Source organism: Vulpes vulpes, chromosome 5 (genome assembly GCF_048418805.1).
Source record: "Vulpes vulpes isolate BD-2025 chromosome 5, VulVul3, whole genome shotgun sequence".
NCBI lineage: Eukaryota > Metazoa > Chordata > Mammalia > Carnivora > Canidae > Vulpes > Vulpes vulpes.
Window position 1 is genome coordinate 73,523,382 of NC_132784.1, and position 14,115 is coordinate 73,537,496.

The following is a 14,115-nucleotide window of genomic DNA, read 5'->3' on the forward strand; positions in this document are numbered from 1 at the left end:
CCAACTGACTGAACCATCCAGGCGCCCCTTATGTTCATTTTTCAAAAACATATAGCAAAATACTTTTACATTAATCAAGTAAATAAGTTAAGACCTACACTATCTTCTGAGGAAAACTTCGTTAATTGCTACCATTTTCTGAATGCTTATTATGTGCCAAGGGTTACAATAAGTTCTCATTCAAGAAAAGAGTCTCATTAAATCTTTATAATTACCTTAAAGGAAGTTTGGTTATTCATTAGACAAATATTTATTGAGTGCCTACTTCCTGCCAGACAATAAACGAAGCAGACAAAAATTCCTGCCTTCACGGAAATTACATTCTGGGAGGAGTAGGGAAGAGGAGGAGAAACATAACAGTAATGAGTTCACCACAGAGCATGTGAAATTATGTCAAGTACCATAGAGAACTACACAACAGGGAAAAGCAATGGCAAATGCAAGGAGTGTTGAGTTGGCAAGTTAAATAAACAGGGTAGTTACTGAAAGGTGTTACTGAATCCTTCCCTATTCTACAGATGAGGAAAACTAAGCTCTGATAAGTTCAACAACTTTCTCATGGTCACCCAGTTAGTTAAGAGGTGAAAGGAAATCTGAATTCAGCTGCCCTTATTATTAAGCTATATGGCCTCTCCCCAAGCTAGTAATAAATTCAGTTATAAAAGTTTACTTTATCAGCTATTTCCTTAAGATTATGTTGGCATTTTTAATCTCTCAAAGGGGTTAAGGAATAACTTTTTATTTCAATATTTGAGGTTTCATTTCACAACCATATTAACTTTTACAAAGGAGTGGCAAATAGCCTAAAGATCTTTGATGTTAAATTCTTAGAAAAGAGGTCAAAATAATAATTAGCCAGGCAGTCAGGACATGTCACGAACTACATTCAGCCTGAGAAGATGATGTGCAAACCGCGGACAGGCCCAACCTCCCTCCTTACAGCAGCTGCCACCATCTCTGTTGTGCTCCGAAAGTATTTATGTCCCAAGGACCCCTAGCACAAGCCAAATGTTCTTTAGCAACAACTTTTATTAAGCTGAGATGGATCCTTTTCAGCCACTTGAGCCTGCCTCTTAGCATTGAGGTGTTCCTGTCACCAAAACATCCAAAGTTGGCAGTCCCAGTGTATTTTATGTAGTTTAGGTATTGCAAATAATCTGGGTGCTAAGGCATAGATCTACTTTTATTCCTCTTGACTTCAAATAATATCTTTTCCAAAGGAAGTTAGAGTGCTTTGCCATTTTTTCCTACTTAATCCCTGGAAGGAACATGGAGGTAAGCACCACATCCTCTCCTGTCAAGCGGACAGAGACTAAATGACTCACTTAAATTATATAGCAAAGAAGCCAGAATGACAATGGCAGCCAGGCTGCCAACTTCTAGTTCAGCTTCCAACATGCAAGATCAGTAGTTCCCAAGTCTTTTTGTGTTCACAACACACACCTGGTACTACAGTTTGGGGCAGAAATTAAAAGACTCAAAACAACACTCAAATCAGCAATAATAAAAACACAGTAATAATAAGACAATGTTTTATGGTGCTTATCTAGTGGACTTCGGTACTGCATCAATGAGCAGGCTATTGTCCCAGGCCCAGATTGTTCACTCACCCACTCACCAGACTAACTTTTCACATGCTCTGGGAAACACCAGCCTCTTACCTCTCACTCCTACCAACTTGTATCCTACCCTACAATACTCATGTGACTTCCTCACAGTCCCTAATCAACAATTTAAAAACATTTTAGGGGATACCTGGGTGGCTCAGGGGTTTAGTGCCTGCCTTTGGCCCAGGGCATGATCCTGGAGTCCCGGGATTGAGTCCCACATCGGGCTCCCTGCATGGAGCCTGCTTCTCCCTCTGCCTGTGTCTCTGCTTCTCTCTCTGTGTGTCTCTCATGAATAAGTAAATAAAAATCTTTTTTAAAAATTAAAAAAAAATTTTTAGCAAATGTGCGTGCATTTTATACACTGATCTAAACTTGGTGGCCTGCCAGTGTGCTAGGCTATGCAACAAAAGTCAGCCTGCCTTCAAGAAAACTTCCTCAACTAGGAAGTCAACTCAAATTAAGTGGTTAATTAAAACTTTAATGTAACATCACAGGGAAGCAAGCAATTGACGAACAGTGCCAAAGGCACTCTCAGTAAGGACTATATCCTCCTGTATCACATCAGAATGACAGCTTCTATGATAGCCAGAAAGAGACAACCGACTTGATCTAAGGAAGCCAGAGCTGGAAAGACACTATGCCTCTCAAAAAAAAGGAAAAAAAAAAAAAAAAAAAAAACTTGTTGAGGAAAAGGAGACTAATGAAGTCTGGTTTGATGATAAGAACTTCAGATATGGTGAAGAGACATAAGGAAAACTAGAGAAGTGATAGCTTTCATTTTTGCAACACATTTCTTTGATAGGATAAATATTCTATTGACATCTTTTGAGTAAAGCTTTGTAACAGAACAAAGTTAATTATTTTCCTGTTACTTGTGGGGAAAACTGTGACAGTGATGGACATGGTCTCTAGAGCAGAAAGATGAGAAGAAAGCAAAAGTCAAGAAAGTCAGACGAGAAGCAATAAAGTATATAGTTGAGAAATAGAAATTTTAAAGCTCAACTTGAGATGTTCCACAGACCTATAATATAAGGAGAGGACTGCGCTATGTTCTCACAGAATCAACCTGAGTGCTTGGACAAGAGGAGAGGAGAAAATGAGCGGGGGTGGACTGAATATATTGTTAAATGAAAAAAAAAAGTCTTATCAACAGCATAAATAAAATAAATAAATAATAAAGTACATTAGATCCTTCTGAGAGTGGAATAGTAGTAACCCAATTAACTATAAATCCTAGTCAACCAAAAACAAAAACAAAAACAAAAATCCTAGTCAACCTAGATGGCAGGCAGCCTCCAGGGTTCAATACTAGGTATGATCTGGAATACAAAAGATTAATCATGATTAAAAGAATTCAAATCTTTGGTTTCTCAAAAGCAAGCAGTATAGGTAACTCCTTGAGATTTCCTAGTGTTCAACATTTAAGAAGATCAAAGTCAAAGGAGACCAAAAGTGAAAGAATCAAGAGTTCTAGGACCTTCAACCAGGTCCTATTTTGAAGAAGGAGCAAAGAAGCATGCATTTCTTTGTAAGGTAGTCTGAACCTTAATCTCACCTGTATTCATTTATAATATTCTTTGAGTTTATTAATCACACAAAAAAGCTCCCCCATCCTCGCACTGCAAACTGTCCAATGAAGGAAAGACAAGATATAAGAGGAGATATAAGAGGAGCTCTGAGGATAATTCAATTTGCCACAATGAAAAGGCCTATGGATTCATTTTTCACATTTTCCTTCAGAGACAAGGCCCTTAGGCCATTCCCAGTTTGATACTTTGTTTCCCCTTATACTCCCCACACAAAAATTATGAGTCATGTAAAGTTGTAAAATGTAAAACAGTCAAATTGTGACCAACATTGCTTAGCTTAGGGAAATTAAGAATCCCATAATTTCTTACCAGTCACTTTTCACTTTTACACTAAGGTCCCAGATGAAGAAGGTGGAATGGCAGGCTATGACATTTGAAATAAGGAGGGCAAAGAAAGCAGGCATCTTTTTTTTTTTTTTTTTAAAGCAAGCTCTGTCTGTGCCCAATGTGGGATTTGAACCCACAACCCCAAGATCAAAAGTCACATGCTCTACTGACTAAGCCAGACAGGCACTCCAAAAGCAGGCATCTTTAAATAAAAAACACCCCCCCCCCCCCCGAAACCAGGACTAAGTTATTTTTTTCAGAATTTCTAAACTCTAACAGCGTTTCTTTAAATGTCAGAAAAGAACACAGTCTCTCTCTCCAGAAGTTGCATTAGCCTTTTTGAAAAAAGCCCCTCTCCCACTTGGGAGAGACACTAATAACATAAAGGAAAAGGTAGATAACTCTATTTGTGCTTAAAAACAAAGACTAATAAATCTATGATAACTAAACTTAAAACACAGAGTATCTGGAAATAATAGTAGAAAAGGACAAAAAGTATACATGAAGTCTGAGGCAAATGAACATACAGTCGGCCTTTCTTTCACCACTACAATCTCCAAATTCTATGGCCAATTCCTGTTACTTGTACCAAATGGCAGCCTGAGAAAATCTATAAATGAGTCTTAGGAACCACAGGTAGGTGGGGACAGGTGTAGTCTGGAAGCTGCCAGTAGAGCAAGCTCACTGTTTTCATTTAGATGACATATTTTTAGGGATGGCTTGGGTTGGATAATAGTGGTAGAAAGGTAATCCAAAGATTTCCAAGCTAACCCGTGGTGCTGGCTGCTTCTATCCCCCTAAGACCTTAAAATTCTTCCGAGGTAAGACAAAGATTAGAATAGCTGGAAAATTCTTTAGAGCAGGTATTCCTAAGCTATCCCTGTAGTCTCTTCAACTAGAACATGAGGGTGGAGAAACTGGGCACTTGAAAAAACTTATTTCAGCTTTGCACTGATATTTTCAGTTTTAATTCGTTTACCTAATAAGCAATAGAACAATAAGCAATAGAACATTTCAACACTTTTCCCCTGTCACATCACTTCAGCAGAATCAATAAAAATAGTCAGACCAAGAAACACTCTGTGGCTTTATAAACTCTCAGTTACCACCTCTTATGTTAGTTGCATTCATTTTACCTTAAAGAAAATGGAGTTCAAATTCTGTGATCCATGGGAGATAAACGTAAAGGTAAGAGAGGAAGGGGACCCAAAGAGCAAAGCAGAAGCCAAGGACACTGGCTGTCTTATCACCACATAATCAAGCCTCTTATCAGACAGTAAGAGATAAGCTCTTTAAACAGTCTGTACATTTCCATTCCTAGTGTTCTTCTTTTCCAAGGAACACCACTGCTCCACCTCCTTTTGGGAATGGAATCTGCATTTTCCCCAGCCCAGGCTCAGCTGAACACATTACTTCTCTCCACTTTCTAGTAACAAACATGGTCACACATGTACATTTCAAGTTGCAGTAGCAGCTCCCTTTCTGCCTCATGGTCCTTTCTTGAATCTTGGCTAAGCTTTAAGGCAAGGCAAAGAGATGTTTAATAAGCATACCGGGTACCCTGTTGAGCTGGATGATGAACTTCTCATCAAAGCTAGCTAAAATTCCCAGCGGTAAGTATATACCTCTCTCGTACATAAGCTATCCTATTTTTACAAAATTGCCCAACACAAAATCCAGGGCTCACCTGCAGCAGAGTCTGCATCCTACCAGTCATTGAGATGGCTCTGAAAGAACATCAAGGAAGTTCTAAAAGAATCATGGATAAATATGAAATTTGCCTCTATGTGCCTGAGGTCCAATCTATGGATTCACATTTGGAGCCCATAACACAGTTTTATTTTGTTTACCAATCTCATCAATAAAGTCAAAAACTAAATCCTATGCCTGAGAAGAACTATTCTAGTTTCTCCCAACTGTTGGTATAAAATAGTACAACATATCACAGTGACTGGGCACACAAAGATCCCTTGCCTTAGTTTTCAGGAACTTTTCTTCCAAGTTGCTTCTGTTAAAGGATTATAAACGATGCCACAGGTACAGGTTCACTGACAGCCAATTTAGTAAGTGCTCATACTGTTAATCCTGCCAGTCTTACTCCTACACAGAAATACATGTGGCCCCAAGGGGCCCAACCACCCACAGAGCTCTTCTGCACATCTTTTCACCCTCTAGCACACAAAAATAGAGGGCTACATCCCAGAAAACAGAGAAAGAGAAAAAGTAGTTTTTTTTGAAACATTATGTCTAGAAAACCAGGATCTAGCATTGTATTTTTTTTTTTTAAGATTTTATTTATTTATTCATGAGACAGTGAGGGGGGGGGGGGGCGAGGGAGAAGCAGGCTCCATGCAAGAAGCCCAACGTGGGGCTCGATCCTGGGTCTCCAGGATCATGCCCTGGGCCGAAGGTGACGCTAAACTGCTGAGCCACCTGGGCTGCCCTAGCATTCTATTTGGATGTAATTTCTAAATTCATGTCTCTGAATAATACAAATAATGATCTAAGCCAAGATGTTTCTTTAAAATTCCAAAAAGATACACCTCTATCCCTTGGTATGCTGAAACTTTCAAGTATATGTAAGGACACTTAAAAAAAAAAAAAAAGCAATTTGTTTAGAGTGAGCTGCCAGGCTACCACAGATCTCAAAAATCTGCTTAGTTGTGTTACAATGTTACAGTAATTGCCCTTAATGAGTTAATCCTCCCTGTATTCATGCCCTTGGAGAGTGACCTCTCTGACTCCAGGCTTGGTGACCGGACTTGCTTTTAGCTCATGGAACAACAGAAGTGACATAACTGGAGACTTGAAATGTGCTTGTACATTGAGGCCTGACCTCTCTTACTTCTCTTTGGAATCCCGAGACTCTACGTGAAGAAGCATTAGTTAACTTACCCACGAATAGAACAGAGATAAATCATCCCAGCTGAGGCTAACCAGCCTGCCAACTGCCAGACAATGTCCACAAAGCCATCTGTATATTAGTTTTCTATGGCTACCATTAGAAATTACCACAAACTTAATGGCTTAACATAAATTTACTAGCTTTCAGTTCTGCAGGCCAGAAATCCAATACAGGTCTCATGGGGCTAAAACCAAGGTGTTGGCAGAGTTCTGTTCCTTTCTGGAAGCTCTACAGATAATCTATTTCCTTGCCCATTTGAGTTGCTGGCAGAATTCAGTTCCTTGCAATTGCAGGACTGAAGTCCTCATTTCCTTGTTGATGGGCAGCTGAAGGGCATTCCCATCTTCTATTATTGTATATCTCTGACTATCCTTTATCTTCTGCTTTTAAGGGTTCATGTGATTAGAATGGGTCCATACAGATAATTCCTCCCCTACCTCAGAATCTGTAACTTTAATCAGATCTGCACAGTTCCTTTTGTCACAGAAAGTAACACGTTCACAGGCTCTAGGAACTGGGATTTGAAGATTTTTGGCAAGTCATTATTCTATATATCACGACCATATACCTCCAGCCAAGCCATCAACTGACCACAAACAGCAGCCAAGTTGGCCCAGATCAGAAAAACTGCACACTAAACCCACAGAATTTTGAGAAAAATAATATGCTGGTTTAAGCCAAAAAAAATCTTAGGGTGGTTTGTGAGGCAGGAAGAGCTAACTGATGCAAGCCTACACCACTTCCTAAATTTTTTAAAGATTTAAAGTAATCTCTACGGCCAATGTGGGGCTCGAACTCACAAGCCCTGAGATCAAGAGTCGCAGGCTCACCTGACTTAGCAAGCCAGACGCCCCAACACTACACCACTTCTGAAGGGTCTGTGCAACCCACAGTCCATTAACATCCATCTTTCCCACTTCTCTGCTCTATTTCAACAAGCATGCCTAAGAGGCCACCGGCCATTTTCTGCTCTCTGAATCATAACACAAAACAATTAAATTACTGGTGTTTTTTCTTTCAGGACAGATCTAGAGATTACTGCTGAAATTTAACAAAAGTCAGTCTTATTATCTCAATAGAACAACAGAGCAGCTTTCCAATCCATGACTAGAAGCCACATATACGAAAAACATATATGCTAGAAGTCTTAGAGAAAGATTTGAAGGAGGGACCATCTTTTGACAGAGCAAAAGCTACTGATGGAAGAGGGAAATTTCACTGTTACCCAACCATCTCTCCTTTGCATAAAGGCCAATGGGAGCTTTGGGGCACGGCCTCTAAACTGGGGTCTCCAACCCTAGCAGCAAGCACATTTTCTCAAATGGGCTCTCCCTCAAATCTGCTGATACTGTAAGGTCTGCAAAACTTAAGTAGAAGGAAAATGCAATAGCAAGTTAATGTCCTTTTGGCTCTTTTGGCTGACTTCCCTGTGCCTGGGTCTTGCCTATTAATTGAATGCTATTCGGATTTCATCTCAAAAACAAATGAGGATGGAGACCAGAGGCCTGCCTTCCCCAGACTGATAAGAGCAGCACAGTGCAATTATACCCGAACAGCTTTGTTTTGGAATGTAATCACCGCCCCAGCCTTCTTCCCAATGGGATGGCAACAGTGTAATTACCTCTTCAGGATTCATTGTTTGGGAATGCAATTCTACAGGGCCCCCTTTCTAGGGGAAAGGAGCTGCAACAAGAATATAACAGAATTCGGAGCCCCCTACCCAGCAGCAGTCTTGGGAGCCAAACAAATTATTTTTGTTCTCTTTAAGTGAGGCTAGAGTTTAAATTTCAGTCTGTTTTTCTACCAACAGGGAGTCAGCCACATCCCATGATGGTTCTGTTTGAAAAGTCCCCATCTAAAGCCAGACTGCTTGCATTCTAATTCTCACTTTGTCAAGTACTAGCTGTGGTCTTGGGCAAATTACTTAATCCCTCTATGCCTCAGTTTCCTCATCTGCAAAAATGAGTAGTAACAAGGTATCACTAGAATGCTGTGAAGATTAAGTGAATATATGAGAAGTGCTTAGAACAGTACTTGGCCTATAGTAATTGCCCTTGGTTTTTCTGGCTTGTTTTGTTTTTAAACCACATTTGAAGCACCATATTCCACAACCATTACATTTTGCAAATGTGATCTAATATTAGCTCATGGTCAAATCTAAGCTTGACTTACCATGTTCTTTCTTTTCACCACTCCTTTTGCCAGTTCAGCGCGCAGGGTAATGTTAGATAATTTTAAGTGCTGCTACAGAACCAGCACAGACTCTGACATGTTTGCCCAGGTAAAACTTTAATAGGCAGGAGTGACTGTGGTATTTCCATGTCATTCCTTTCATTTATGTTACCAGTCCAAGGGATATTATAATAAAAAAACTAGTGGAATCTTGCTGTTGAAAAAACTAGTAAGTTTTTTTTACCAAAAGCAGCCACTGGCAATATGGCAGATTCTCACGAAAATTTACCTTTCTAGCCAGATTTATGAAAATAAATGATATATCTTCCTCACATGCGTAAAGAACACCTCACCTACCTGAACAATACCCTTATTCTTACTGGGAACTTTGATCTTTTACCTTCTGTTCACCTTTCCTTCTGTTCCTTTGTAGCCTAGTTAAATTTTCTGCTTATGAAGAAATACTCCTGATATGTGCTTCACCAGCCATAAGCCTCAAGAGTAAAAATCAGGACTATATTCTTTAGGAATTCCAGGCAGGCATTCCCAAAGAATATTGCTCCACTGCTAAAGACAAGAGGAATGAAGCTGGGCCCCTCTGCATGGTGCATACAGCTGCAGTGAACTGGGCTTAGGACAAACCAAGGGACTGATTTCAGTCACCCTGTAATAATGAAAAGCTGTGGTTACAGGATAACTATTTGGCTCTGCGGTAAAAACTCCAAAAGAAACACTTCCAGGGAGTCTCTACACTCCAAAAGGTCCCTGGTCACCCACCTACAAGTGCCTCTTTCCACATCATGGCTTATACCAAGATATCCATGCTTGCTTTTGGCTTCCAGTTGAGTGGCACAAGGACCCTGGGGAAGAGTTGGCCTTGCAGATCAGCAGTTGTTAAAGTAAGGAAATTAACACCCACAGGTTGGCTCTACTTTGGTAAAGAGGGTGAGAGGTGCTGTCTGCCAGCTTCCATGGCATTTCCAGCCAGTTTGGAATAAATGAGGCTGCTTGAGTTCATAAAAAGAGAAAGAAAAAGAAAAGCATATGTGAGCTCAAAGTTTTAACAAGAAGGAGGTGGAAGGTTAGCATGGTTTATTAGCTTCCAGTATTTATCCTGATCATGTGGGTAAAACTGATGGAGTAGATGGGCCAGCAAAAGGATTGTTCCAAGTCTTTTTTGGTGTTGTAGAACTCTAATCTTCAATAAAGTAGAGACTGTCTGTCTACTGCTTCTGTTTTTCTACCATATTTTCTAGAAAATATGGGCTCTCACCTTACATTTAGCTTTTTCTTTTTTTTTTTTTTAAGATTTTATTTATTTATTCATAGAGACAGAGAGAGAGGCAGAGGGAGAAGCAGGCACCATACAGAGAGCCTGACGTGGGACTCGATCCAGGGTCTCCAGGATCACGCCCTGGGCTGCAGGCGGCGCTAAACCGCTGCGCCACCGGGGCTGCCCACATTTAGCTTTTTCTTTCTTTACATCTCCTCTTTAGATTTCTATCTATTTCTATATATATTTTTAAAGATTTTATTTACTTATTCATGAGAGACCACCAGAGAGAGGCAGAGACATAGCCAGAGGGAGAGGCAGGCTGGGGAGACTGATCGGGACACCATCCCAAGGACCCTGAGATCATAACCTGAGCCAAAGGGAGATGCTCAACCACTGAGCTACCCAGACGTCCCTAGATTTCTATACTGTATCATTTGTTTTGAGGGGTTGCAAACCAGTCATAACCTAATAAGACAGAAGTAAAAGTTCTGACATTACAAAGTACATAAGATTAGAGGCCACCTTCAGTTAACACCGTCATAATAACTATTATTTCTAAGAACTTAATAAACTTTGAGATCACTCTATGTCTAGGGAAGCCCCAGAATACAGAGAATTTAAATTTAAAGAATTTAAATACAGAGAATTTAAAGTACAAGTAAACAATGTGGTCTCAATCCAGATATGCTGACATTAACATTTCTCTTTTTGGAAGAAGGAAGAGGAATAGGTGGAAACTTGGTTAAGAAGTTGGGGAAGAGGGATGCCGGGGTGGCTCAGTGGTTGAGCGTTTGCCTTTAGCTCAGGGTGTGATCCTGGAGTCCTGGGATCAAGTCCCACATTGGGCTCCCTGCATGGAGCCTGCTTCTCCCTCTGCCCGTGTCTCTGCCTCTCTCTTTCTGTATCTCTCATGAATAAATAAATAAAATCTTTAAAAAGAAAAAAAGAAGTTGGGAAAGAGGTTATAGGTCAATTCCTCCTACTTTCTGCTACAGAAATACTTTAAGGTACTGAACTCCCACAGCCAGCTTTCTGTTTATACTTCCAGTCTGGTGTTTAGCATGATACCAATTTAGTAGGTGGTAAGCTTTGGAGGGCAGAGATCATGTCTTTTCACCTGGATACCTAATACTGTACCATATAAACAATAGAAGTTCAATAAATGCTCATTGAATCAAAATAGCTGATATGCCAGCTGAGTACTCTGTATGTAATTAAGAATTCATTCTTCCCCATTATTAACAGCTCCAGATGAAGAAGAGTTATAGAGCAGGGCCTCAGCAGCACTGATGATCTTGGGTTCCTGGTATTACCACCTCATCTCTTCCCATGCCTCTGGCTCTGCATCTGTTCCTAGCTCAGTGAGCTCTTAAATTTTAAGTATATCATGATCATCTAGACTCTTTTAAAACACAAATTCCTGGAGCCTACAACCAGAGTTTCTGATTCAGTGGTCTGGTGTAGGGCCCAAGAATTTACATTTATTACACTTTCCAAGGTAATGATGCTACTGGCCCAGAAACTATATTTTGAGAATTCAATGTTGCCAAGGTTACACAAAACCAAACACCTGGTCTGCTGAGTAGATATGCATTTTATCAACACAAGTCCTGATGGAGGACAGAAAATAGTTCGTCACATGCCAACTTTGTGATTCCTTTACTCTTCCCCACTTGAGGGACATGACTACAAGCAACAGACGACACATTAGACCATCAAATTATCAACACAAGGACTCTCAGGTTACCATCTGTTGGTGCTACAGAACAAAAGGTCCACAGTATTTTCAATTCACTGACCACAGCAAAAAGGGAAAAAGTCCTGCTTGGGACCCAGGAAGAGCACCATTTGGGAAGAACACAGAAGAGCAGTGAGAGATCAGTAAGGTTATAATCAATGAGAAGATTGTCATAGCTCTAACTCATACTGGTCTCCCAAATTCATTTATTTATTTATTTATTTATTTATTTTGGTCTCCAAAATTTATAATGAAAATCATAATAATGATTATAGCAATATCTACTGAATACTTGTGTTAAAAAATACTATTCTAAGTGTTTCATTCATTTAATTTCACTCACTTAACTCATTTAATCCTTAAAACAATCCTATAAGCTAGGACCTGTTTTTTTTTTTAAGATTTTATTTATTTATCCATGAGAGAAACAAAAAGAGAGGCAGAGACACCGGCAGAGGGAGAAGCAGGCTCCATGCAGGGAGCCTGACACCGGACTCAATCCCCGTACTCCAGGGTCATGCCCTGGGCCAAAGGCAGGCACTAAACCGCTGAGCCACGCAGGGATCCCCACCAGAACCTATTCTTATGCCCATTTTACAGATGAAGAAATTGAGGCTCCCAAAAGGTAAAATAACTAAGATCACACTGTTAGGAAGTAGCAGAATGAATATTTGGACCTAGATAGTCCTGGAGCCCAAACTCAAACATTTTGCTATACTGCCTCCCAAGCAGACTATATACTATAAGTGGCAGCTATCCTTTCCAAACTCCCACTTACTCATCCTCACAGACCCATTAAAAAAAAAAAAAAAAAAAAGCAAAAAAAAAAAAGAGTTTCTTCAAACTGTACCAAAAGACACAAATCCTTAGACCACATCGTGTTTGAGCTACATTCTCCTTAGCTACTCTATCAGGATTGTCAGTTAAAGTCCCAGGGGAATTATTAAACTTTTAGTAGCAGGGCCAAAACAAAATAGAAAATCAGGCCACTCCCTGGCTAGACTGTCAACTCCCTAGGGGCAGAACCACTTAATTCTTTCATAAGACCCAAAGTGCTCTGGAAAATGCTAAGCATTTAAAAAAGTGCTACAGACACTTCAAAATGACAGTACAGAAAGGGCACAGGTGGGGAAGCATCAGTGGGGAAAGATCAAGAGGAAATTTCCTGGGGGAGAGATGGAGGCACAGAAGAACTTAATCACATAATATAAAAGGGACAGAAAAGTTTATTGACAAAGCCTAGTATTTTCCCGTAGGAAAGCTTGAAAGAGCACAAGCAATTCAGCTTAGAAACTAAAACCCCAGTTCTCAATAAGAACACTTCTCACTAGTAGTGTAAGGAGATGCAGTAAAAGACTAGGGTAGAGAGGACTCCAATGCTCCAGTGACTGGTAGACACCAAGTAAGTAAAAGTTCTGGGTGCTGTAAGGCATTTGGGAAGGCTGGGTTCTCTGGAAGGAGTGTTGAATTTACTTCAGTTTCCCAGGCAACCAAGCCAGCCCCTTATCACCTTCACTTTCATCACTGGAGCAGAATGAAAGGTAATTGGGTTAATTATTAAAGGAACACTAGCTAGTACTGCTACTACTAATTGTCCATTTATCTGAGGTTTATAAACAGCCATCTTAATTGATGTTGAGTTGGAATGTGTCACTCACTTTATTTGCCTGGCTACTAGGTACCAGACACAGAGATAAAGGGTCCAGCCACGGAGATCAAGGGTCCAGCGATGGAGATAAAGGGTCTAGCTATGGAGATAAAGGGTCCAACACCAGAAATATTATTCATTTATGTTCATACTCATTTAAGTATACCATGATGGCCCTCAACTGTACTCGCTACTGTTCATCTCTCCCAGATTTGCCAATTCAAGCAAAGGTCTAGTATATTAGGTAATTTGTTGTATCAGAGAGCTACAATATCAAGTTGAAAAATCAGGCTAATTCCTAAAAGTCAGCAAGCCTAGGGCCCCAGATGCCCATTTACATGGCCAAGCTAGACCAGGCAGGCCTCCTAAAAGTAATTCTCCAAGATACCAGGGAAATGGGGAACATCTAAGAGATACAAAAGACAACCAAATATAAAGTTGACAAGGAAAAGAAAAGTCAAGTCTTACAAAAGAGGTAGCTCTGTCTTATCCACAACAAGCAATAAACAGAAGGATGCTTAGGACATGAGATTATATAAAACAATTATTCTAACACTGCATTGTTGGGTTTGTAATATATATAGATGTAATATACATGACAATAATAGCACAGAGGAAAGAGAAGGGAATAAAGTCACAATGCAGCAAAGTTTCTGTATCTTACCAAAATCAGGTTTGTATAAGTCTGAGGTAGCTCAGACTTTAAAAATCAATAAAGATATTAAAATGGTACATTAGAAAATATCCACTTACTATAAAAGAAGTCAGCAAAGGAGAAACAGGAACAAAAAAGACATTAGAAATACAGAATAGAAATAGCAAAATGGCACACAAAAATCCAACTATAACA

At 39.9% G+C, this 14,115-nt stretch overlaps 1 protein-coding gene and 1 non-coding gene across 14 annotated transcripts in view; both read right to left on the reverse strand.

Annotated features, from left to right (window-relative positions):
- The window catches only part of AMBRA1 (autophagy and beclin 1 regulator 1), a 171,862-nt gene that overhangs the window by 70,486 nt on the left and 87,261 nt on the right, over positions 1-14,115 (reverse strand). The gene's annotated exons all lie outside the window — the stretch shown is intronic.
- On the reverse strand, positions 3,639-3,711 carry TRNAK-UUU (transfer RNA lysine (anticodon UUU)). The gene has a single exon. It is a non-coding gene; the product is annotated as a tRNA-Lys (tRNA).